The sequence below is a fragment of the Sphaerodactylus townsendi genome, linkage group LG07 (genome assembly GCF_021028975.2).
Source record: "Sphaerodactylus townsendi isolate TG3544 linkage group LG07, MPM_Stown_v2.3, whole genome shotgun sequence".
Taxonomy (NCBI): domain Eukaryota; kingdom Metazoa; phylum Chordata; class Lepidosauria; order Squamata; family Sphaerodactylidae; genus Sphaerodactylus; species Sphaerodactylus townsendi.
Window position 1 is genome coordinate 65,578,883 of NC_059431.1, and position 27,525 is coordinate 65,606,407.

Here is a 27,525-nt window from a genome sequence, read left to right on the forward strand (position 1 = left end):
GATACTATCTCATAGAAAAATCTAATATGTTAGGTACCATGGTGAGTAAAAGATTGCTTTTCTTCCTTCTGCACAATTGTACAAAGGTTTTCCATGTGATATTGTAAATGAGGTTGGTAGAGGGTCTTCTTTCTGACATGTTGAGTACCACGTCTTGACTGAGCCTAGATTTCAGGAGATTATTGCGCTCAATCTCTAGGTAGTCAAGTGTAGACAGTCTGAGTCCAGGTGCCAAATACGACCCTGAAAAAGTAAATCTGAAGATGTAGTGGGGAAAATGGAAGGGCAAATGACAGTTGCCAAAGTGTGGAGTACTATGGGCATTGTGGCCAGAATGGGGCTATCAGAATGATAGTTGCTGGCTTGCAAAGCAATTTGGGTATCACTAGGATAGGCAGGAACACATATATTTGACATGGAGGACAGTGGGATGTGAGAGTATCCACTGTTTCCGCTGCTGCATTGTAGCAGTGGAAGAAGAATCTAAGTTGATTGTTGTCCAGGGTAGCAAATAGATCTACTGCTGGATGTCCCAGTTTTGAAATGATGAAGAGAAAAACTTCTTTCTTGGGTTGCCACTTGCCCTGGTAAATGGTCCGATGGCTCAACCAGTCTGCCTGGTCATTCCCCCGATGTGCTCCGCCAATCGGCCTAAGTCAGTAACTGATGTGCTTTCCCATGGAGAATCAGTGATTCTGAACCTCCCTCTTTGTTCATATATATCTTGGCCGTGATGTTGTTGGTGCAGACCAGGACATGTGTACACAGTATTTGGTTCTGAAAATGTATCAGCACCAGATGGATGACCCTTAATTCCAGAAAGTTGATGGGTAGCGTGGCCTCCGCTACTGATCACCTGCCTTGAACTGGAATGTTGTCTAACATGGCTCCACAGTCTATCAGGCCGGATTGGTGAATATTTGTTGTCTGGACCATTTTATTTGTGTTATGTTCCCTATTTTGGTCACCCAAGCCAGGCTTACTTTGACTTGTCTCAGAATTATGATGGCAATGCTCTCCCTCCAGGAAATTTGCAGTTAGTACAGTAGTATTTGTTGTTGACGTTTTCTTCACCAGAATCAACCCCATTGTACCGCTTCCATGGTGGAAATGAGTAGCCCCATCAGGCTGGATAAAGTCACAATGGAGAATGCAGATCATTGATGGAGCCATCTCTCTGGTCTTCTGAGCTTTCTGATGAATAGACTGCTGACTTTGGTGTCTTTGTCCACTACCAGATGTTCTATCCAGTGGGAGGGGGATAGGAGACTCTTTGCATGCTCATGATGAATCCATGGTCTTGGAGATAAGTCAACATCTTCTGAATGTCCCGTTTTGCCTGGGCTCGTGATGGGGGTGTCACCAGAATGTCATCAAAATTCTGAAATGACGTAACTTTACAAAATGGTTGAGAAACTTCAGGTCAAGGATTGCCCTGCAGTGTCCATTCTTCTTTGGAACGGTGAAGGAAATGGAGTACATGCCTCTCCTCAGGTCTTCCTGGGGAACTGGTTCTATTGCTTGTAACTCCATCAAGTATTGAATGGCTTTTGATGTTCTTTCCCTTTTAAGGGGTTTTTGGCAGTTGAAGGAGAAAGTGCTCTGGTGGGAAGGAGATGGATTTTTATTGCGTTACTGACTAAAGCAGGGGTAGGGAACCTGCGGCTCTCCAGATGTTCAGGAACTACAATTCCCATCAGCCCCTACCAGCATGGCCAATTGGCCATGCTGACAGAGGCTGATGGGAATTGTAGTTCCTGAACATCTGGAGAGCCGCAGGTTCCCTACCCCTGGACTAAAGTAACGTCAATTGCCCAATGGTCTGCCTGAAATTGCATCCACACTATATTGAAGGCAGCCAGTCTTCGTCTCACTGGCAATGTAACTGAGTCATGCCTTGCTGGGTTTGCTGACACCATCCGCTTTGTCATTTCTGTGCTGGAAGTGTTTGCCAAAGAAGCCCTTTTGGTATGGCTACCATGGTTGGTTTCACAGGTTCTTATGAAAGTCGTGATGGAATCTGGGTAAAGTGTGCTGGGTATGAAAGGAAGAGTTATTCCCAGCTCTTGTGTTTCCACTACACTCACCAGAAGATCTCAGGAGATTTTGAATTCATCTGCCACCACTTCCTGGACTTCCTTCCTTGTATAATGCTCCTGTTGGGTCCTAGTACCTAGTGTCGTCGTCCCCCCCCCACCCCAAACACCAAAATGGGCTGACTGGACAGTGGCGGCATGCTGGCACTCTCCCACCAGGTCTGGTAACAGCCTCTCCCACCCTCCTCCTGGTACAAACACCAAACCAGTCAGCCCCTCCCCCAACAATTACCGCTTGCTCCACAGGCATATCTTGGTCACCTCCCTCCTCATCCTGCTACACTACCTGTCGCCTCACTCTACTGCCTGCCACCTCTCTCTTTAGCCTGCTCATAGTCCTTCAGGACTATTTTCTACTGCAGAAACATGTACTTCTGCCACACCATTATGAACCATACTTTTATCTTACTCTGAGACTGAGTATAGTATTTAGTTCAAGGAATCTCTGAATAGTTTATCTCTTGCGCCACCCCAGCTACGTAGGTGTAATGTGAGTGTTCCACCCCAGTTTTGGCGCTAGTTCCACCCCAGCACAACAGGCCTAGCCCTACACTTATGCCACCCAGGCGGGGAGGGTTTTCAAGTCCCCCCCCCCACTACTACAAAAGCTCACTGGAGGCTGCGCAGTGCGCCAGCTGTCAGGATTTGGCTGTAATACGTAAATGAAACCAGAAACTTTTCATTTGGGCCTTATGAACATACAGTTTGGAACTTTGTTTTTATATGACATCAGCAGCAAGAATATTATATGTGCAAAAAATGGAAAACTTTTATATTTCCAACAGAAAAATGGCTTATGAAGTTGTTGGACGTGGCTGAGATGGCTAAACTTACTTCTTTGACTAAAGAACTTATTTAAATTCATACATAATGAATTTAATGGGAATGTGATAATGGGAATTCCTGTAGATTTTTTGTGTAAAATAAGAAAAAATGAATTGATGACTTGTGGATTTGGGGATTAGAAGAATAATGAAACAAATATATTAGAGAAAAGTTGGGAGAAGAAGAGTTGGTTTTGGGTCTTGCTTTTCTCCACCATGAGGAGTTTCAAAGCTGCTTATAAACTGCTTCCCTTCGTCTTCCCACAAGAGATACCTTGTGAGGTAGGTGGGGTTAGAGTTTTGAGAGAAATGAAACTAGCTCAAGGTCACTTAGCAGGCTTTGTGTGTAAGCTGGGAACTAACCCAGTGCACCATACTGGAGTTTGTCGTTCATGTGGAGGATCAGAGGAATCAAACCTTATATTTCAGATCAGAGTCTGGTAATCTTCATCATAAACCAAACTGAAATAATAATTAAGAAATAACAGAATTAATTAAGAATTAATTTATAAGTAGACAGTAAGCAGTAAACTTGTATCTGCATTTATACTTGTTGCAGATGAATTCAGAAGCACTCCCTTTCCCTCCGTTATATGTATTTTTGTGTTTTCTTATTTTTTGTTTGACCTCTGTCATTAAATTCTTAATAATTTTTGAAGTTCTCTTAAAAAAGGAGTTTGACTGTTTTATTTAGGACTTCATGTGACTAATTGTTTAGTGTTTGCACCTGACAAAACAAATGTGCTGACAGCAACAACAGATAGTTCATTCGCAGATGACAATGACAGAAAATCCTATACTGGGTATACTGTAAAGTATGCTAATGCACTGATTGTATGGAGATCAAGAAAGCAAACCTCTATAGCTCTATCAACTTTAGAAGCAGAATATAGTGCTTTATCAGAAACATGTACAGAATTGCATTGGGTAAAACAAGTGTTAAAGGATCTGAATGTGGAATGCAAAGAACCGACAGTAGTGCAAGAAGATTCACAAACTTGTATCAGTCTTGCAGAAACAGAAAACATGAAAACCAGAACCAAATATATTGGTGTAAGGTATCGAAATGTGAAACAGATGGTACAGAACAAAAGTATTGCTTTTACTTATGTGGAAAGTGAGAATAATCAAGCTGATATGTTTACTAAAGCAGTACCTGAAACATGTAAAGAAACATTGTTGGGAATTGTGAATATGACTGAGTGAATTGTACATATTATCTGCTACCTAGTTTATGAAAAGGGGTGTTATGGTATGTGAAAACGGTCCATTGGTTACTTACCGAGAAGGGTCCTTCTACTGGACGGCAGGGGGACATCTTGATGGGTGTTTTCCAACTGGATCTCAGGGAAGCAGGAACTAGAATCTTGTCACTTCCTGTAGGCAGTTTGGCCAGCAATCTCAGTTAGCATACCATCGGCTGATGAAGCACTCCCTTTTTCTTATTTAAGCACAACAGGAGAATCTTTCAGTATATAAGAGTAACAAGTAACATATTAATAAAGAAACTGAATAAAACTAAAATAGAGTGCCAACCAGAGCTCTAAGGTATCTAGGAATTAAAAGGTATGGATAGTGCTGGACCCATATATGAGGACTGATGACAAACACGGGAGGGCCAAGATGTCCCCTGCGTCCAGTAGAAGGACCCTTCTCATTAAGTAACCCAATGGACCCGTTCTACTGGAGGGGGGACATGGAACCTCCTATAGCAGTGTCCCAGAAAGAGGCCCGAGGTTAAGTATCAGTCCCCAATGATGTCTCCAGCACTCTCTCTCACCTAAAAGGTAAACCTAAAGAGCTGCCATGGAATGGAGTTTGTAGTGCCGGACGAATGAGGAGACTGAGGACCATGTGGCCGCCCTGCATATGTCTAGGACTGACACCTGACTTCTGAGTGCCGCGTTAGTACTTGGCTCGTCGAGTGTGCTGTAATTCCTTGGGAATGGGCTGATTAGTGGCCTTGTAAGCCTCGATGACCACAGAAAGCCTTGATGAATGCGACTAATGGCGACTTTGGACATAGCTCTAAATTGGGGCGGGGGGCAGCGTTGATAGACAAGCTGCTGGTCTTGCGAATAGAGTTGGTCCCTAATGATGTAAGTTTGAGTGACGGCGTACATAGAGTTATCCATAAAAGCGTTCTTTAGGGTGAGGCAGTTTGGACAAGTTAAATTACTATTATGTCTTGGTTTTAGATGGAAGGTTGATCTGACTTTAGGAATGAGCGTCGGATCGTCCTCAGACTCCCTTTCGATGCTTTATGGAGACATACATAGGTCCTTGTTGACTGAAAAGAAGCGTTGGATACCCTCCTGGCTGTAGTAGCTAGAAGATGATTTTCATCTTGAAGCCACTTAATGTGTATGCTTTGAACCCGGTTCAAAGGGTAGGAAGTGTTAGAGCTGAGAGAACCGGGTAGAAAGGCGCCAGGATGGAAATACGATTGTCTGATTGGTGGTTGAAGTTGGAGCACCTTTGAGAAGCGAACCGCATCCGGGTGGCAGAGTGGGTAGCCTGTGGGGAGAACCCGGAAGGATAGTGGAGAGCGCAGCTACCTGTCTCTTCAGTGTTGCGCTTCTGAGGCCCATGTCGAAACCCTCTTGAAGAAAGAGAAGGATCTGGGGAAGGTCTGGCGCTTCAGGGTTGATAGAGTTCTTCCCGCACCATCTCACGAAGGCCTTCCAGGAACAGTTGTAAATGTTATTGGTCGATGCTCTGCGTGAAGCGAGGATAGTCGAAGTCACCTGTGCTGTTAGCCTTTGTGGATTCAGCAGTCTCGTTCAACAGCGAAGTCCAGTGGAACCAGCCTGGGTCAGGTCGTTAATAGAGACTGGGCCTTGTGACAACAGGTCGTGTGGTGTTGGAAGCGTCAAAGGCTGGAGTGGTTGCCAGTTCTATGATGGCGCTGACAGCCAAAGGTCTCGGTAGCCCAGAATGGGCGATGAGAGTTACCTTGGCCTTTTCCTGGAGGTGTACCGGGGCGCAGGGATGATCCCGGAGTGGGTGGATATCGCGTAAAAAGAGAGCCTTGGGCCATAAGGCGTCAGGGCATCGCCCGAGGGCTTGAGGGTGATAGGCGTGACGCGAACTCCGGGTGGCGGTTGTGGATTGACAAAAAAAGGTCCGCTTTAGGGGATACCTGAAAGTTGACAGACAAGTGGAAGATTGTTGGTTTTGAGTTGCCATTCCTTCCACTACCGTTTGGCGGCTCAGCCAGTCTGCTGTGGTGTTCAGATGCCCTTATATGTTCTGCGATAGGGAGCTTGTTGTTCTGCCCAAAGTAGGATTTACGCCATACTCCGGTGTAGTTAGGATGACCTCGAAACACGCCCTGGTTGATATCGCCTTAGCGGCGGTATTTATCCGTTCTGATCCCAGCGTGATAGGTGCTGTGGATGTGTGAATGGAAGTGTTGCAAGGCTAGGAAGATGGCCTTGGTCTCTAGGATATTTATAGGAGGAGGGAGGCCTGAGTCTGTAGTCCATTGCCCCTGGGCGTAGAGTCCCGTGCAGTAGCTCCCCAGCCTGCAGAGCTGCAGCGTCCGTGAATATTTCCCGTCTGCTGAGTAGAATACACCTTTCCCCTTCCAATTCGTCGTTATTGTCCACCGCCGGAGTTAAGTTCTATTCAGCTGTTGTTGTACTTAGAATCAAGTGCGATCTTTCTTTGCCATGATTTGGTGCTGGAAGGCGGTGGGAGGGCGTCTGGAGAGGGCAGCATGCGTAGTCGCTTTTGGATCGCCGAGGCCGACACCATCAGGCAGGGGCTTGAAGGCGTAGTAGCGGCGGTTTCTTGGCAGACAGGTTGAAGATTGTTGAGTTCATGATCTTGTGATCTTGGATGGGGGAACGAATAGGGCATTCTGGGTGGTGTCTATGATGGCCCCCAGGTGTTCCAGACGTTGAGATGGTTTTGTGTGGCTTTTGGCCAGATTCACGAGGAAGCCGTGAAGTTGGAGAGTCTCTTGGGTTCTGGAGACATCTAGGGTCGCCTGTTGATGGGACCTGGACCTGATTAGAATGTCGTCCAGATATGGGTGGGTGTGTATGGATTGTTGTCTGAGGAGAGTGATGGGTGCCAGGAGCACCTTGGAGGGCTGCAGGGGCTGTGGCGAGAGGCCGGCGGAGGCCGAACTGGAATTAGTCTGGCCCTACTGCGAATCCTGAGGGGCAACCCGATGTGCTGGAGTTGATGAGCGCGTGCAGGAGATGCGCCTCTGTCAGGTCAGGGAAGTTAGATAATCCCTGGGCGCCAATTCTGTTATTGACCTTAGGGTCTCCATCTTGGAAGCGGTACAGTTTGATGTGCTGGTTGGCCGAACCTTAGGTTTAGGATGATGGTAGCGCCAGTCTCCGATTCTTTTGGAGTGCAGTAAGAAGTGAAAAATCGCCCAAGGTTCTCTCTTGCCGAGGAACTGGTTCTATCACCTTGATGTTCAGCAGGTGTTGAATGGCTAGTTGAGTTCTTTTGGCCTTGCTGATGTTGGAGTTGTCGGGAAAGGTTGGAACCCGAGGATCTTTGCAAACTCTGTAATACCCTGTTTGGATGATTTCTTCGTCCAACGATCCACATGAGTCGCCCGATCCACTGATGTTGGAAAAGATTGAAGCTGACCACCCACCCCGGTGGGGCGTAGTCAGGATCTGTTATTCTTGTTGATCCGCGCGAAGGTTTTCCCTGTTTAGAAGTGGGGCGAAAGGAATGATGAAGAGTTGCTGGAGGATTGTTATTTGTTATTACGTTTGCGAAATCCCTGAGAGGGTTATAGTGACCTCTTTCTGAAACAGTAGAATGCGGTGTGGCGAAAGGTGTTGTTGGGCTTGGAAGGATTATGATCTGCCCTATGAAATTTTGGCATAGCCTTCTTATGGTCAAATGTCTCTATCGGTATACGTTCTAATTCTTGGCCGAAGAGGCGGTACCTTGGAAGAGAACGGAGATTGGCATTTGGAATGGTAGTCTGCCTGCCAGGAACGTAGCCAGGCGAGGCGTCTGGGGACTGAGGCCATGGCCAGTGATGGAAATGGTCAGAAGTTGTGAAATTGGAATCAGCTAAGGAAAGGATATGAGGTGAGGTAGCCTCCTGGGCACCCCTCCGCGAATCCTTGTTGAGCAGGTGGGATTAGTTCTAAAGTCTGACTCCCAGCGATGCCAGCTCTGGCCATGGTGGCTGAGGAAGCTCTGCGATTTTGAGGTGGCCATGGCTAAAGTTCTCATGAAGCCTTTAAGAATAGTATGCGACCCGTTTACAAAAGGGTCCTTGATGTTTCCATCCCATCTTGGGAAACCAGTCCCCTGACTGGAGGGAGGCGATAAGGGGAATCCACTGGTAGCACCTGGAGAAGCCCGAAAGAAAGGTGTGGTGGGGTGTAAAGTTTCTTGAAGCTGGCCGGGAAGCCTTTGCTAGAGGATGGGTTGAGCCATTCCTTTTTCATACTTTTCAAAGTATGCTGGCAATGGGAGAAAATCTTTGGCTTGATCATCCTCTGGGAAAATGTCAGTTTCACAGCAGAATCCTTAATTGGCTTCTGAAGGAGGGAGGAGGGACTGGGGGGCAGAATCCCTGGCGTCTCGGGGTCCTTCAATTCCAATGGCGATTGCTTTGTGGTGATAAGGAAGGAAGGCATCCTCAACCTTAAGAACCTATGGAGTGCTTTCTGTGTGTTTTCTGAGGTTTTCCTCAGGTTCAGAAAAATGATCGAAAAGTGATCAGGCATACCGCATTCCCCTGCAGCTGGTACCCCCTCCTCGGGAAAACAATGGGGTTGGAGGAATAGAACTACCCTGGAGTTGCCCTGGATCCTGGTGGGGGGGCCGAGAGGGGGAGGAAGAGGAGGAAGGGGACCTTGTTCTGCTGTGGTGGGATCTATGGTAAGCCCTGATCTCCTCCCTCATGCTCTTCCTGAACATTTGCACTAGTTGCTCTGGGGAAGCCTGTTGCCAAGTTCCCTGCTGGATGGCCTGGGCTGGCACTAGGCTCGATACGGAGGCCTGATCCACCCCCCTCTCGTCGCGATCTTGCCTGCTCAGATGTCTTGATCAGCTGAAGCGCTAATGCTTGCATGGAGGATAAAGCCTCAAGTGGCCCTCTCCAGGACACTAGCGAGTTCTCCCTTCACTCCCTCCTCTCAGAGCTCTGGGCCGGAGGGCTGGCTCCAGGGAGTCTCAGCGCCTGGTCCCTTGTCTGGGATCGTCCCCCGCAGTCCGGGGACGATCGGTACTCAGCACGTCCCTGTAGGGGGCGGAGGTACCAGCAGCCGCTTTCTTCTTCTTCTTGGCGGCAGGCGCCGCCTCTTCCTCTGTTCGCGCCTTTTTCGTTGCCTTTTTCCCCGTCGTGGCGGCTTTAGCGGACACCTTGCCTAGCAGCTTGAGTAGATCTCGTGCTCTCAACCTTGTCGACTCAGTGCCATTGACGAGTGGCGGGCAATGCCTCTCAGAGGCGATGAAAAGTCTCCTTGGGGAAAAAATAGGCCTCAGCCCTGCCGAGGCAGGAGGGAGGGAGAGAAGAGCGGAGGGAGAGGAAGGGAGGAAAATCCCGGCTAGTGCCAAGGAAAGCCTCCTGAGGAATAGTTGAGAGGATAAAAGTAGAAAGAGTAAGATTTTAGAAGATTTTAGAGGAATTTGAGAAGGATTTCAAGGAGCTCTGTCTAAGTGCTGCTATCCCTGATGAAGCAGGAACGTAACTGGAGATCAAGATGGGCGCCAACCGGTCTACAGGAAGTGACAAGATTCTAGTTCCTGCTTCCCTGAGATCCAGTTGGAAAACACCCATCAAGATGTCCCCCGCCTCCAGTAGAAAAGAGGGTTCATCTCCTAGCACAGATAGCTGGGTCAGCAACAGAGTCGGAGCCAGCTGGAGCAACTTGTGATAGTCGACCTTTAACGCGATTTGTGCAAGAGACTGTGACTCTGTTCCTATGGAAGACTGTTGCTGGGCAAAGCACTAGCTTGAACATTATAAAGGCAGTGTATAGAACTCTCTATGTATCTTTAGGTTTCTTACTTATGTTAGTGTTTAGTCCTGTGTAGCTTAAGAACTGTATATAGTGTACTGTATGCTGCAACTACCAAGTAAAGCTTTCCTGTGGAATGAACAATGGGTGAAGTGTCTTATTCCAAGAAGGTGGGAGTCTGCTGAGCGTAAGCAGTTGGACTAGTAGACCTCCTTGTCAACTATGGGTAGCTCCACTCTACTCTGCTGATAAAGTATTCTAAAACAAGGATGATCTTTTGTGGTTTGCCTTATGCTGTTTCCGGAGATGTTCAGTAACGATTGCCATTTGTTCTGGGACATCTGGGAACATTATTTTCATACTGTTACCACTATTTTACAGCCTAAGCCTCAAAGCAACTTAATTTTTTTTACATTTAAAAATACAATGAAGTTGCATGTCATGAACCCCTAGTACAAGAGAATTCTCATTGGATGAGTGAGCAAAATAAAAAATTACAAAACGAGGTATGAATCCTCACACCTCAGCCTTGGTAGCTGCCACCAGCCTATTTTCACTGTCCAGACAGCCGAAAGGCAAGCTTCCAACTTTTCTTGGATTTCAGTCAAAAAGTCACCTCGTAAGACAGGCCACTTGCAGCATGAGTTTTACAAGACAATTAACCTGGTAAGTTTATCAGTGCAAGCCTACACACAGTTACCATACCGTCCTGGCATAGTGGGGGGTGGGGGGGAGTGCTTATTCATAGGTATCCTTTCTGTCTTTGTCATTGTGCCCAAATGCTGAACCTTGGATCTTCACGTCGCAATCAGCTCATATTACCCATAAATCCCATACCCTTTTCTATTCCAAATCTACTTTCCAACCTATCTATATCCTAGGAACTCTATGTGTGCATGTTTGCTGCATTGAAACAAGTGATTGTAAACCTCTTATCCCTACAAAAAGATTGTCAATTTTGCATTATATCCTTCTCTGTGGATTTTCTTTCAGGAGTTGATTTTTATATACACTGGTATTAGAGATTCCTTACCCAGCCTTTTGCAACATTAATAAGAAGTCTGCTCTAAGTTAATATTCCTCACTATATTGAGAGACTGTCTCCACCTTGGGTAACAGTTCTGAAAGTAGATGAAGCCTCCTGAAAACAAAATACCACAAGCTATAATTAAGTTGATTTATTAAATTGTGCAATGAAATTTCAAAAACAACAGGCAGTGAGGATTAAAAATAACAAAGGCTAAACCACAAAGGACTAACTACACAGTAAACAGTTTTGGTTTAAAATATTAGATGTTACTATCCCCCCCCCCCCAATTGTTCACACCCTTTCTGAGGCCCTTTCCACACACGCGTGGAAACGCACCTCCACTGGCATGAATTATGCCGGTGGAGGCTCCGAGGCTGTTCGCACCGCAGCATGCGAGCAGCCCCTGACTTCCCCCCCAGCTGGAGAGGCAGCTCCGCACAGAGCCACCTCTCCTCTGGTCCCCTCCACTGACCTCGTCTCCAGCGTTGCCCTGGAGAGCTGCAGGGACCCGCCCACTCTGCCCTCCAACCTCCAGGGCTTTGCAGCAGCGCCTCCTGGGCGAACGCTTCGCCATCCCTGGGGTGCTCTATTCCGCTCATGCGGAAAGGGCCAGAGTGTCAGAATGTAAGACAGAATATCTCAGCACTACAAAATCACAAGGCCCAATGGTGTATCAAGGAGACATGGTGAAAACAGCAAGAACACATCAAACTGGGTTGAAAATCCTAAACTTTATGGCAACAGGTCTGAGCAGGCTGGGGCCCATTGACTAATTAGATCTGTAACTGGTGATCTTAACTAACCATGTAACCCTACTGATATCCAGACAATTGAGCAGGTCAGTGAGATAAAATGGTAGGATTTATCTGCAGACTAAACCCTCCCAATTCTTACAAATGGCAAGACTCATAAAAGCATCTGCTAATTGATTGGAATGTGACTCCACTGTTTTTGGCCTTGGAAACATAAAAGCGAGTCAGGATAGAAACTCCCTCGTCCAGCACCTGGGTCCTTATCTTGGTTGCAAAAGGTCACAGCTTTGCTGAATCTTCAGGAACAGCAGAGTCATTTTCCACTTCAAGCAATCTACTGTAGGCTTGAAGTCTGAACCAATGTTTCGGAAAACAAGAAACTGTATTAAGGGACTCCATTTGTTGGCACAATATACAGTAAAGCATTATAACAGTAACAGGCAATAAAAACAGCAACTCTAACCATTCACTGTGTAAAGAATTACTTCCTGAAGGTACTGCTCATCGGCTTCATTGGATGCCCTCGAGATCTAATTTGACAAAAAGAGCAAAGGTTTTCTCTGTCAACTCTCTATACACCATGCATAATTTTATACAACTCTATCATATCCTCCTTTAGTCATCTCCATTACAAACTGAAAATCCACATACTTTTCAGTCTTTCCTCACAGGGAACTTGCTCCAATCCCCCTAACCATCTTGGCTGTCTTCTTCCGTACTTTTTCCAGTTCTGCAACACTTTTTTTTAGATATGGTGCCCAGAACTGTACACAACATTCCAAATGTGGCCACACCACAACCTATTCAAGGACATTATAATATCAGCCATTTTAACTTCAATCCCTTTCCTAATAATCCCTAACATAGAGTTTGCCTTTCCCTCTCAGTCTATACAAGTTCAGATCCCTTTACCTACACTTAACGTTGGTATTTGTTTTTGTTCAAATATGTATGTCCTTACACTTATCAACACTTAAATTCATCTACCACATTGCGCCCACTCATCCAATTTGTGGGATTCATCTCAGTTATACTTAGTTTTGACCATCCTAAACATTTTATATCATCTGCAAACCTGGTCACCTACTCACAATTAGTTCCAGATATCTATGAACAAGTTAATTAGAACTGGCCCCAATACTAATCCTTGTGAGACCCTACTGTTTACTTCCGTCTATTGGGAGCACTGGCAAAGTGATGTGGGCAAGAGGGGGATAAGACCTGGGTGCCACTTCCTAGAACTGCACCCTGGAACTGCACCCTGGCCCGTTCCAAGTCAAGACGCAGTTAAACATTAGCCAGAACAGTCCATTGGTCACTCACCATGAATGGACCTTCTCTTGGTAGGCAGGAGGACATCTTAGTGGGTAATTTCCACCCCATTTCAGGGAGGCAGGAAAAAGAATTCCGTCACTTCCGGTCGAGGCTTGGGCTCCATTTTAGCCAGTATTCACCTGACTGAGCAGTTGAAATAATAGTAAGTATGCAAACAAAATATAACCTCAAACATTAGAAATCAACATTAACTGTAACAAGAACATTGGAAAACAGAAGTAACAGGTACATATAGCCCTGAGAAAATAAGGTTTTCCTTAGAAGGAATTTTCTGGACCCATACAAGACACTAATGACACACAGGGAGGGCCAAGATGTCCTCCTGCCTACCAAGAGAAGGCTCCTTCATGGTGAGTGACCAATGGACCATTTTCTTGGAGACAGAGGACATCTTGGTGGGACCTCCCAAAGCAGTGTCCCTAATTAGGGTGGGCAACAGTGGTGGTGAACCTATGGCACTCCAGATATTCATGAACTACAATTTCCATCAGCCCCTGCCAGCATGGCCAATTGGCCACGCTGGCAGGGGCTGATGGGAATTGTCGTCCATGAACATCTGGAGTGCCATAGGTTCACCACCACTTGTCTATAATGTGTTCCAGGACCTTCCGTCCAAAGACAGTTTCAGCCGCCCCCCAGGATTGTAACTTGTAGTGTTTTACAAATGTCGAGGGGGTAGACCATATGGCTGCTTTGCAAATCTGCTTCATTGTAGCGCTGTGCCAAAAGGCTGCATTGGTGGCCGTGGAACGAGTGGAGTGGGCTGTAATGCCTAATGGAACTGGGATATTTAAAGTGTTATATGCCTCTATAATACAGGCCTTTAGGTTTGCACTAATAGATGCCGTTGACATAGGAAGTCCTAGTTTAGGGACAGACGTGTTGATGAAGAGTGTCTGTGTTTGCCGTATGGAGGCTTTGACTGCTCTCCTAACATCCAAGGTATGCCATGAGCGCTCTCTGGGATGTGATGGATGAGGACAGAGCGAAGACAGTACGATGTCTTGCTGTAGATGGAATGTGGAAGAAGCTTTAGGTTTAAACATAGGGTCCATTCCGAGCACTACTTTGTCGTTATGGAACACACAAAGGTTTGGATTGATCAATAGAGCCTGGAGTTCTGATACCCTCCTAGTGGAGGTGATCGCAACCAAGAAGAGTACCTTCATCTGGAGCCATTTACGATGGATGGTTTGGATGGGCTCGAATGGAGACTTTGTGAGGGGTGAAAGGACTGTATGTAGTTTCCAAGAAGAAAAATGGTGACATATTGGTGGTTGAGATTGCTGAACTCTTTTTAAGAACCTGAGAAGTTCAGGGTGTTGTGTCGGTGTGGAAAACCCTGAAAGGTATGCCAAAGCACGGATAAGGCAGCAACCTGCCTTCTCAAGGTGTTACTCTGAAGACCTGACTGGAAGCCTTCCTGCAGGAAGTCCAACACAGATGATAGAGGTGGATTCTCTGGATTGATTTGTTTTCATCTAAATCATCTGACGAAGGCTTTCCACGAGTAGTTGTAGATGTGAAGAGTGGCAGGACGCCTGGAAGCCAAGAGTGTGTTAGTTACAGCTGTTGAATATTCCTTGTTGGTTAGTTTGTGCCATTCAACAGCCAGACGGTCAAGCTGAGCCACCCTGGGTTGGGGTGTCTCAGTGGTCCTTGAGAGAGGTCTGGAGTCACTGGAATCTGATAAGGAGGGCAGGTTGCGAGCTCTTGGATTGCTGAGAACCATGGCCCCCTTGGCCAATGGGGATCGACCAGGATAACACGAGCTTTCTCAGCAATCTTCCTGAGTAGCTTCGGAATAGTCGGGAATGGCGGAAAGGCGTATAGGAGGGTTGAAGGGCATGAGGCTGAGAGTGCGTCTACTGCCAGGGCTCTGGGGTAAAATAATCTGGTCATGAACTGCTGAACCTGTGAATTTTTGGCCGTTGCAAAGAGGTCCACTGTTGATATCCCGAACTGCGCGTGATGGTCTGAAAGGTTGTTCTGTTCAGGGTCCATTCTCCTGGAGAAATGGTCTGCCTGCTCAGCCAGTCTGCATCCACATTCAAGGTTCCCTTGATGTGTTTGGCTTTGAGGCTCAGGACATTGTACTCCGCCCATGTAAGAATATTGCTGACCTTCCAAAGTAGGTGAGAAGATTTGGAGCCTCCCTGGTTGTTTATGTAGGCCTTCGCCGCGATGTTGTCGGTGCAGATTAATATGTGCTGGTTTGCAATTGAAGTCTGGATGGCCTTTACTTCTAGAATGTTGGTGGGCAACTTGGATTGGTTGTTGTTCCATGTATCTTGCCCATATTGGTTCCCAAGGTTGGCTCCCAAACCTTGCAGGCTGGCATCTGTGAAGATTTGTATTTGAGAGACATGCAGGTTATGTTTGCCCTGTTTCAGGTTCTGTTTGTGGAGTCACCATCATAATTCATCCTTGAGGGAGTGGGGTATCAACAATGCTCTGTCCCTCTTGTTGATAATGTGCCTTGATATGGGCGAAGAAACAGTTGAAGGGGTCGGGTGTGAAACCTCCCCCATTGAACAAGATTTATTGCAGCTATGACAATTTCCAGAAGCTTGGCTAGGAAAAGAAGGGATGCTGATTGTGGTTGAATTAGGGAGCCGATTATCCTCTGGATCTTGTATATCTTTCCGTCTGGAAGAAAAAGAGCATTCTTGTTGGAGTCGATGATGGCCCTGAGATGCAGAATCTGTTGAGATGGCATGAAGATGCTCTTGTCTGTGTTGATCAAGAACCCATGTTGTTGTATGGTCCGCATCACTTGGTTGAGATCTTGGATTGCAGCCTCTCTGAACTTGGATCAGATGAGCAGGTTGTCCAGGTACGGGTGGATATGACCCCCTGCTGGCGAAGGAGAGTGACTGGCACCAACAGTACTTTGGACAACACCCATGGGTCAGAGGCTAGATCAGCGGTTCTCAACCTGGGGGTCGGGACCTCTTTGGGAGTCGAACTAACCCTTTCGCAGGGGTCGCCTAAGACTCTCTGCATCAGTGTTCTCCATCTGTAAAATGGATAAATGTTAGGGTTGGGGATCACTACAACATGAGGAACTGTATTAAAAGGTTGTGGCATTAGGAAGGTAGAGAACCACTGGGCTAGACCAAAGGGGAGAACTCTGAACTAGTAGTGGTCCTTCCCCACCACAAATCTCAGGAACCTCCTGTGTGAGGCCTGGATTGGAATGTGCAGGTAGGCTTTGGAAAGATCCAATGATGTCATGAAGTCTCCTGTCCCGAGTGCCTCTGAAATTGTTCGGAGAGACTCCATTTTGAATCTGTGGAGCTTGATGTACCTGTTGATCACCTGAAGATTGAGGATCGCCCTCCAGTCCCCAGTCTTTTTGGGGACCGTGAAGAAGTGTGAATAGTGACCACACCACAGTTCTTCCTTCGGGATTGGTTCGATTGTTCTGATGGATAGCAGATGAGTATGGCGTTTAAGGTCCGCGAAGCCTTGTCAGTTCTGGTGCTTAGGGAAGAGGGTAGAAAATGAGGATGGTAAACGGAGGAACTTGATAGTGTAACCTTGAGTCACCACCTCTCTCATCTAGGAGTTGACATAGTCGCCTCTCCAGAGTTCCTGAAAAAGGAGGAGGCGATCACCCACTGGAATGGTCAGGATTTTGATGTGCCATCTGCCCTGGGTTTTTGTCAAACCTTGCTCTGAAGCTACCTCTTCTATGAAAAGATCCAGAGCCTCTGGGAAACCATGAGGTGTCCCTGGAGTACCATGATGCACTCCTATCATCTCTAGGGGCTCTGGACAGGGTCCTTTGCGACCGAAAGGAAGTCCTAGGTCAAGGGTGACTCTTATCAAACCAGATAATTTTGGGTGAAGATTTCTTTTTATCTTTAGTTTTGACCAATATTTGGTCTAGGTCAGGGGTAGGGAACCTGCGGCTCTCCAGATGTTCAGGAACTACAATTCCCATCAGCCCCTACCAGCATGGCCAATTGGCCATGGTGGTAGAGGCTGATGGGAATTGTAGTTCCTGAACATCTGGAGAGCCGCAGGTTCCCTACCCCTGGTCTAGGTTGTTGCCAAAGAGGGTCTGACCCTGGAAGGAATAACTGATCAGTAAGGTTTTTGAGTAGTTATCAGTCTGCCAGGTTCTGATCCAGGTATTGCGTCGGGCAATCACCGTGGATGCCAGGGAACCTGCAGACAAGACTAAGGTGTCGAGGGTGGCATCGGTGATGAATGCAATCCTGATACGTTCCAGCCTTTCCTTAATGGCTGTTTCTTCAGGGGGTAACAGTTCGAGGATACGACTGACCCAGACAAGAAGGGCTCTGGCAACCGTGGAGGCTGGTGCTATGACTTTCATGGCAGAGGCCAGAGATTCATGAGACCTCTTAAGCATCGTCTCAGACCTTTTTGTCAAGAGCGTCTGATAGTACCCTCTCCGTCTTTAACAATGAGGCTGCCAGATTGGGTGGCCACGACTGGGGCATCCACTAGGGATACTTGTAGCATGGAGTCTACATATTCCAGTACCAGGTAATGCTTTTTTGCTACTGACAGTGTGTGTTTGTTAGCGGTAGGAGATTCCTACTTTTTCCTAATCTTTCGGACGAAAAATGAAAAATTCAGGAATGGAAATGCAAGCTGGGAGGATTCCTCCTGAGGAAAAAACTGCTTACTACTACAGATTTGTTTTCCTTGAAGCTTTCTTAAACTATTCATTTCATTTTTGTAAAATCAATTGTTACAGTTTTGGACTTTATGGATAACTTTCCATTGACATGAATGCTGAACTTAGCAGCCATTGTGGTCACTGTTCCTAACTGGTGCAGCAACCTCTAAATCTCTCACCAGGTCTTGAGCCCTTCTCAGAACTAAGTCTAAGATTACAACTCCTCTTGTTGGCTCTGTGCCAGGGCACAATAATTTAGGATGTCTAGGAATCACATTTCTACAGAATGATGAGCAATTAACATAAACCAAGCCCAATATTTAGTATTGTCAGTTTACACACAGTAATACAAGAAACAGAACATCATAAAAGTGGGTCAGTTAACTTGGAAGTGCAGTTCAGCAGACTCAGGTGAAAATTTCAGAGAACTGATTACTTGGGCCACACCTGAAATTCATATTTCTGACGGACCAAGTCTACAGATAAAATAATGCTGCAAAAATTGCAAGACAACTATTTTTTAAAAACAGAAGATCATACCAGTTGTAACATTATTTTCCATGATCTTTCATTTTATTCCCACTCATTTCCAACCAAAGCATTTGTCATCAAAAGACCGAGAGAGGGGGAGGCTCAGAAGACCTTCATACTGCCCTCTCACTGACAGATTCAACAGTTTGGACAGCCATTTGTCAGAAATGCACTCACTCTGTATTTTCTGTATGAGTGGGGTGTGGACTAGATGGTCTATAAAATCTCTTCTAACTCTAGAATCCATCACCAGCTTCTGCTCTGTAAAAATTTGCTTCCTGACTTGATTTTATAGTAGCCACAATGCAACACATATTGGCAATCACAAGACATCAATAACAGTCTTGAAAAATTCTCATGAGTTCAGGAAATTAAGAACCTCTTGACAGACAGCTATAAGCCTTCAAAAAACTTTTAATTTCTTCACAAGCAACTTCCCTCTATTTCCATCTTTCCTCCATTCATAAGATATACGGCTAGGAAAAGATGTTTGAGATTTGGATGCCAGCAGTATACTGCTACATCCATTTCTGTAGTCAATTCAAGTCACAGGCTCTTCTCAGTAGAAGCATGGTGGGTAACAGATTGTGCTAGATCAGGGGTAGGGAACCTGCGGCTCGAGAGCCGCATGCGGCTCTTCTACCCTTGCACTGCGGCTCCACGAGCTGAGCTGCCGGCTTCATCCTTGCCTGCCCTGCAGGCAGCAGGGCGGGCGCACCAATTGCCCGCGGACAGCTGGGCCACGCCGCAGGCTTCCCCTCTCGCCCGCCCCATTGGAGTGGGGTGGGCGCTTTCCCGGCGGACGGCGAGGCCGAGCCGCCGGCTTCATCCTAGCCCGCAGGGCAAGTGCACCAATTGCCCGCGGACGGCTGGGCAGTGCCGCGGGCTTCCCCTCTCGCCCACCCCATTCGAGCGGGGCGGGCGCTTTCCTGGCGGCCGGCAAGGCCAAGCCGCTGGCCCCATCCTTGCCCACCCTGCAGGCAGAAGGGTGGGCACATCCATGCGCTTCTCAGAATGAGTGGAGTAAAAGGTAAAAAAACCCAATATATACAGTGTTATCTTTATTTTAAATGTCAAAAATTATTTGCGGCTCCAAGTGTTTTATTTTCCCATGGAAAACGGGTCCAAATGGCTCTTTGAGTGTTAAAGGTTCCCTACTCCTGTGCTAGAACACACAGATCAGGAACCAAAAATTTAAATGACAGAGTTTCAACTTCATTTTGTTCAATTCAAACTTGGCATAATGAAGCAAGGTGCAAGAAAGCGACATAAATGGATGTGTATCACACCAGTGTGTCAAGTTCTATACTGTATATCACCTTTCATGTACTCTAGGGCAATCCAATTAAAACTGCTAAATGTATATGCCACCAAAATCAGAAAAATATTACTACAGTTCACAGTAAGATACTACATAGTAGAGATGACTGAATATTAATTATAAATCAGTATGCCATCTAAAGCAGTCAGACAATACATGTATAGATTAATTAATTAACTTCCTGTAGGTTACATCTCTAATTCAAGTAAATTGAAGGATTTCCTGTACACTCAAACTCTAGGACGTCAGGCATATCCCATCTTAGAATGGGATCAGCCCACATGACTATCAGTACAACTAGATTTGAGTGCAAGGATCTGTTTAGTCTCTCTCTTATCATTGACCGTAAATAAAATATTCTATCTGCAAACAGTACACAAGTACAGATAAAGATGCAGTACCAATAGGACTCTTGTAAGATTCTCTGACAATGTGAACTTGTATGGAAGAAGGTTGTATAGGTTAGAAAAACATTTGCCTAACCAACTTGAATACGAAATCTTGAAAAGCCTTAAGGACCTGATATTTCCAAAATACCAAGTTTATCATAAAACTAGCAGCAAAGTCCACCGTGGGAATATGCAATGGGCCCTAGCAAAGGAAGAAGAGGAATCATCTCCCCCTGCAGTGGGCTTTACTGGGGTGGTAGCACCCCTGCTCTGCCCTCGGTGGGACGCTTGCCTCCTACCTGATTTTGGGTCTGTGGCTTGTGGGTGAGAGAGGCTGGACAGGTGTGGCTTGAGGTAGGTGGCAAGGTGAGGGTGGGGGAGGGTGGAGGAAGGGCAGCAAAGTGAGGTTTGGGAGGAGGATGGAACAGAGTGGTTTGGGGTGGGGGAAGGTTTGAAAGGTGAGGTTTGGGGTGGCAGATTGGGGAGGGTGGAACAGAGTGGCATCAGGTGGGGGAGGTCAGAAAGGTGAGGGTTCTGGCAGGGGAGGGTAGTAAGGTGATGCTTGGGTGGGGGAGGTTTGTAAGGTGAGACTTGGAGGGGGGCTGGAAGGTGTGCTAGAGTTGGGGGAAGGTTGGAAGGTGAGTATTGGGGAGGGGAAGGATTGGAAAGTCAGTATTGAGCTTTGGGGAGGGTTGAAAGATTATTATTATTGGGGTGGCAGAGGGTCGGAAGGTAAGTATTGACATGGGAGGAGAGTGAAAAGGTGAGGCTTGGGGTGGGGGAGCATGGAAAGGAAAGGCTTAGGATGGGGGGAAGGTTGGAAGGTGTGGTTTGGGGTGGCAAGGTGAGGCCTGGGGTGGGTGGAAAGTGGCAAGGTGAGGCTTGGAGTGGGGGAGGTTGGAAAGTATGACTAGGGTTTGGAGAGGGTTCCAAGGTCAGTATTGGGGTGGGGGAAGGTTGGATGGTGATTATTGCGGTGGCAGAGGGATTGAAGGTAGGTATTGGGGTGGGGGGAGATAGAAAGGTGAGGCTTGGGGTGAATGGAAAGGTGTGGCTAGGGGGGAGAGGGCCACGTGTAGTATTGGGGTGGGGGAGTGTGGAATTGGATGATTGGGGTGGAGGGGGAAGGCTTTGGCCGGCCCACAGATCAGCTATTCTGTGGGCCTGGAATGGCTGTTGGGGATGGGGGGAGGCGGGAAAGCTTTGCTGAGCCATGGAGCCAGGAGGGAATTGAATGTTGGCCACCAAAGCGGGAGCAGGACTCACCCATTGGTGGAGGGATTAATTGTCGCAACATTTGATTCCTCAGCCTTTATTGTTTAGGGTGGATATATCTGGATCATTAGCCTTTGGGTTTGAACTGGCTCTCCCCTTCTAGGTTGAAGGTGGTATGCCTGCCCCCATTTTTTCTGGACATCAAGTCACAGCCAAGTTATGGCAACCTTGTAACGTTTTCAAAGCATTTACCATTTTCTGACTCTGCATGGTGACCTGGTGTTTCTTGGTGGTCTCCTATCCAAATTCCAAACAGAGCTGACCCTGCTTAGCTATTGATATCTGGCTAACTTGGGATACCTTATTAACAATTTTTGCAGCACGTCCCTGTCAGATCAGACTACCAGAATCAGATTTGGGTTCAAAAAAGATCCCAAATTCTTTGAAGCAAGCTAGTCACAATATCACACTGATGATAACAGTTAAAGAACACAGCTTACAAAAATCAAAAAGTTAGAGTAGCAAGAGACTGATCAAACAAGGAAGTGATCTTAATAACCAAGACTATAAAGAGTCATCTTTAATAAGTCTTAACAAATCTCAGGCACCAAATCATTGTGGTGCCTAGGAATTTCATTGGGGTACCTACAATTTTCAGCAATGTTTTTATTTAAGTATCCCTTGCCAATTTTCAGTTCGTACAAAGTACAAAGCTTATTTATCATTTTACATCAGAATAATTTTGCATCAGAATAGGACAAAAACATGCAAGTACATGAGGCTCTCAATAATCATTCATGTGTTAACTTTATATTCTTCTGCGGTGCTGAATGAATTCCTTTCTTCACCAGTTACCTTCTATCCTTGCTCTAACATTCAATTCAATGAAGCTTTTAAAAGCAATAGTGAAATTATGATAAATTAGGGAGAGGGTGAGCTGGGTTAGAAGTAAGCTTTTTGTTGAAGTGATGACAACCAGTGTTTCTTCCATATTTATTTATGCTTGAAGAACACTTGAATCACAAGAAATGGTGAAGAGATTAGGAATATGAAACTGGCTCCAAAATTTTGGGGCCAACTTTTTAAGCCAAAGAAAATTTGTCAAGCTCTGTCTTATATAACTGTTTTGGTAGCATTTCATAATATGGAATTTACATTTGACAAACAAGGAAAAAGTATGGTTTTGTCGATTCTCAAATATAATATATTCTCAGTTGGTCACATTGAGAAAAGTATGACCCTACAGACACAACTAGAATGATAACCAGATACCAGTGTTCTGTACTTATTTGTGGGCAAAAACCAATTTATTTCAAGGCAAAAGAGGTTAGCTAACTTACCATACCAAAAGGTAAAAATGTTTCACTTTAACACCTTAAGTCTTTGTTTAGTTCCAAATATGTTTACTGGTTGACCAAAGGTGTTGGTTATCCCTCCTTGGATTACTGCTTTAGTTGTAGGGATAAATTTCACCTGCATATTAAAGAAAAATCGCTACCAGTTTGAGGTATTTTAAAGTTTTTTGCTTAATATGAGTCATCTCATATTCTAACTTCAAAGTTTACTTCTGATATTAAAGCTATAATTGTCAATCATAAATTGTCAATCAAAATGGCTAACAGCTTGTCCAATACATGCTACATAAACTGTAACAATGAACAATAAAGTACTACAATATAGTAAGCTTGGGAAGTACTACAAAGTTTGAAGCTAAATCATTACATTCCACATTCACATATTTTATTTTATTGGATTTAATACCCCACCCTTCCCAGACTAAGCCAGGCTCAGGGCAGTCCACAATGCAATTCCCAAAATATCAATTATGAAAACAAATTACAAAAATGACATAAAAATAAATTAAAAGTAAAAAATAGAACAATTCAACAATTCATAAAGACAGTGGCTAAAATAAATATCCAAAGGCCTCTCAGGTAACCTAAATTCTAATTTCCAGTTTTTAACCCTGCCCCATTATACGTTTAGTCCTAACTTATTAGGACAGGGATGAGCTGGTGCCTCAACCAAAGCTGCCTCAAACAAAGATCCAGGAGAACATTTCCATCTTGCAGGCCCTGAGGAATAGATGAAGCTTCTGCTGGTAAGGAGTTCCACCAAGCTGGGGCCAGGGCCAAAAAGGGCTAGTCGAGTGTCCAGAGCAGGGGTCTGCAACCTGCGGATCTCCAGGTGTTCATGGACTACAAATCCCATCACCAATTGGCCATGCTGGCAGGGGCTGATGGGAATTGTAGTCCATGAACATCTGGAGAGCCACAGGTTGCAGACCCCTGGTCCAGGGGAAAGGAGGGCCCTCTGTAGGCAGTGTGGTGAGATAAAGAAGAGTTGGATTTATATCCCCCCTTTCTCTCCTGTAAGGAGACTCAAAGGGGCTTACAATCTCCTTTCCCTTCCCCACTCACAAAAAACACCCTGTGAGGTAGGTGGGCCTGAGACAGCGCTGAAGAACTGTGACTAGCCCAAGGTCACCCAGCTGGCATGTGTTGGAGTGTACAAACTAAGATAAGCTTCCACAGCTCAAGTGGCAGAACAGGGAATCAAACCTGCTTCTCCAGATTAGAGAAGTGCCCCTGCTCTTAACCACTACACCACTCTGGCTCCCAAAGATATGGTCCCAAAGAACAAAGGACCCAGAATCTTCAAGGCCATATTAAGGTTAAAACTGAAACATTGAACATGATCCAGAATTCAACTGGTAGCCAGTGCAGCTCGCAAAGCACAGGTCTAATATCTCACCACCATATTCTGGATCAGTTGCAGTTTCTGGAGCAGACTCATGGGGAGGCCAGAGGAACAAGGAGAGAAACCATGGCACTAAGACACCGATTCCCAACCAGGGTTAAGTGGTATCCTACGGTGCCCTGAGCATGTCCCAGGGGTACTGCGGCAATGCTACCAGCCCCTCTCACTTTTGTGGTGCCTCCCGCTGGCACCAGCAAGGATATGGAGCTGGCCCAGGGGGCAGGACCTGCTGCAAGCACAGCAGCCACTCCCCTCCCCCTGTGCTTCCCTTCACCCTAGGAGGGGAAGGTGGGGGTGGCAAGCAGGGGAACTGGGAGGGGAAGGTGGGGGGGATGGCAGGGGTACCGTGAGATATCAAGAGTGAGGTCAAGGGTACCGTGACGTTGAAAAGGTTGGAAAACACTGCACTAAGACATAGATCTCTGACTAGTGTGAAGGCTCCAAAGGTTGGCCAATCATGATACTGTAAACAATTTCAGAAGTTTTGCAAAGTTGCTGGTAGTAGTCCAGAGGAATGACTCAACATGCTTATAGGATGGAAGCATCACCACCAAATAATTTATAAAGCTAACATTTTCAAAGGAATTCTTGACTATGGTTGTAATCTTATGTATGCTTAACTAGCAATAAGTCTCATTTGCTACAATATGACTTAACAGCGTACAGGATTACACAGAACTGAGGCTTAACCTACTCACTCACAAACAGTCCGACAGGCAAGCTTTCTGCTTGAAAGAAAGTTTTCTGCTCAATTGGCCTTGGTAGGACAAGAGGAGATAGAATCCCCTCAACTGACAATGCAGGTAGATTTCACATCTACCTGTCCCACACTAAGGATACCCTTGGGCCTGGCATAATCTTCATATGGCCTAACTCCTGGACAATTAAGGGTTAAAGACACCAAGCTGATCTATATATGTATGCCTCCCTTGCCCTCCCATGGTTTTCAGACCAAGAAGAGGATGGTTTAAATGTTAGTAGAAACAAAGAGGTGATTATTAAATAGTTTCCCCACGTGACCTTTCCATATATTCCTGACGAACCATGCACTGGTACCCTCTTACCTAAAATTTCATATTATTTTAACCTGTGATCCATCCATCTTCTTCCAAAGGGATTTACCATAGCCCACAGAAACAATTCTCTCCAAGTCAGAAACCAACAGCTTCCTTACCCATCTATATCACACTGGCAGTCACTGAGTGTACCCCCTCAATTGTCTAAATCTAGAGAAAAAAAGATGTACATACTTCTCGCAGGAAAACTGTGGCACCATGATGAAGAACGTCCTAATCTTTGAGTTCACTGATTTAGGAACAAAAACAAGAAACTGGAATTCTGCTCTCAACAAGTAGCTGATATTACCATAACAAGAATGCCAAGAAAACTGTCCAGCAGCCACTGAACCAAAAGCTTCATATTGATGCTATTGGGCTTTAAGTCCCTTCCATCTTGACTCTCCTGGTAGGTAGAGCCCATTATGTCCCACATTTTACCAGACGAAGTGCAACTTTATTTCACAATATTTTACCTATATGTATTATACTATATACCCATATGAATTATATTAACTATATTAACAGATAATATGATCTGAAACAAATGGATTTTGCAGCTAAGGATTTACAGTCTTGGAACTCTTAACAGTTCATCCAAAAGTTCCAAGGCCTAATACCTAACTATTGTTCTTATCCTGGAATTGCCTTTACCACTGAGACCTCAAGAACGGATTTCAATCTTATACATTGTACTTGTATATAGGGTTTTATTTTGTTTTTGCATATAGTACTAACCTACTTCATGGAAACACAAAACAATATTTACATGTTGGGATAAAAGAGTAACATGAAGACTGATTTTGATCATAAGCAATATCTTCTACATAAAGAAAGGATAAATGCAACACTTCTCTTTTAAGCAACAGCAGCCACTCATAGGCAGCAGAGAATAAGAGATAAAAACTCCCATTCTGTATCATCCTTTAAAAAGATAGTTGCATTCTATCTCCATGGTCATTTTATAACAAAAAATGTGGAACAAAAAGAAAGATACCACTGTTAGCTAAGGATTTGCACGTGTGTGTGGTTCAAAACTGTTTTAAGAAGTTTTGGTGGAAGTTCAAAAAAAGTACTAGTAGTTGACAAAGAGCTTGAAAGTGAAACCTTGTGTGAAAGAGAAGAAATGTGTTTTCTACTAGAATAAAAAGAGTGGGAACTAAAAGGGTTAAAAGTTTTTAACAGGCCAATGTTTGTTCAAGAGTTTCTAACAGCAAGATGAAAACAGATGATATAAAGATGCTTGTTCAGAATTATGGGGTGGAAAGTAACAACCACAAGATAAAAACAAATAATAAAGAGGACATGTATAGGCAAAAACAAGTATATGAGCTATAGTGAAAGTCACAAAGCTGAGTAGACATAAACTGAAAGCAAAGGGCAGGAGGTTGTGTAAAGGAGGCATGCATAACTAGCTAATGCATATTAACTTTTACACCCCAGCTTGAATAAGGGGCATCAAAAATGAACATACAGGAAGAATTTGGGAGGGGGGAAACATCAAGGAGTAACATGTAAATAGGCAGATTGGAAAGCTGTAACTCCAAGTACCCTTGGCCAATGGGGGAACAGAGAGGGTGTGGTGAAACTGACAGAAGGGAATAAATATGCTGTGGATGTGTTGTTTCAGTGGAGTCTGCCCATGTAGGGATGGCTCCCTTTTCTTTGCAAATAAAGCTATTTAAAAACTCTCTTCTGTTGGCTTTGATAGTTGGTAAATATTGGGAACCACACTTGTAGTCTGTGAACTATACTATCCCTATTCTTACTTAATGTTTTGCTACCAAACATGGGATACCAAAAATGTCAAATATGTGCATTTACTAAAATTAAAAAAAAAATTAGGAACAACCCTTCACTGTATACAAGTAGTACACTCATGATAAGGTCACTAAGAGGGCCGTATTTGATGAAACAGAACTGCATTACAATTAAAATTTTCTGCAGCTTTGTTTCTGAACGCACAAAATGAATTTAAGATACTAGCACAGTACTGCGAAGGGTGGAACAGGCTGCATAGCTTTGCCACTCTGTTCCAAGCTAACACATTGGCTAATATCAGGTAATGAGCCACAACCCAAAATAAAAGGAATGGCTCTGAGCATTCTGCTAGTGCAATACCTATTTAATCACCGTCAACATTTTGGTGCATCAGCCTCCCTTCCCCCAAGCCTAGGAAGACAGATACGCACATTCCAGTCAAGTCTCTCAGCAGAGGTCGCCCTAGTTGCCACCCCCTCCCCCTTCAACAAGGCCTCACTCAGCTTCCAGAATCTTTTGGACTTTCAGTTCATTGTAACGTACGCAACAAATCAAAAGGCGACTGCTCCAGAGAAAAGAGCCAGACTCTCTGTTTCATATCTCACACATACACACAAATGCAGCCTTTGGGGAGGGAGGGAGGGGAGAAAGGGAAAATACGACAGAAAGGTAGTAGAAGATGAAAGATTAAGAAGCAGAGACAAAATGAGCTTGACAGAGGATGAGGGACAGCGTCAGCCATGTTTTGCTTGTATGTAATGTGTGGGCACAGTATTTACAAACCTGCAGCTGCAGCAGCTCTTGAAGTCTGCAAGGGAAGAGAAAGGAGGAATGGTGGGGGGAGGG

At 45.3% G+C, this 27,525-nt stretch overlaps 1 protein-coding gene across 5 annotated transcripts in view; it reads right to left on the bottom strand.

The window, feature by feature from the left end:
* The window catches only part of SPIN1 (spindlin 1), a 49,045-nt gene that overhangs the window by 20,429 nt on the left and 1,091 nt on the right, over nucleotides 1-27,525 (bottom strand). For 3 of the 5 annotated variants that reach the window (XM_048504200.1, XM_048504202.1, XM_048504203.1), the window contains exon 1: nucleotides 12,122-12,188. The exons of the other annotated variants lie outside the window; for them this stretch is intronic. The gene's annotated coding sequence lies outside the window, so the exon portion shown is untranslated. Of the gene's footprint in view, nucleotides 1-12,121; nucleotides 12,189-27,525 lie in introns of those variants that run through there. 5 annotated transcript variants of the gene reach the window in all.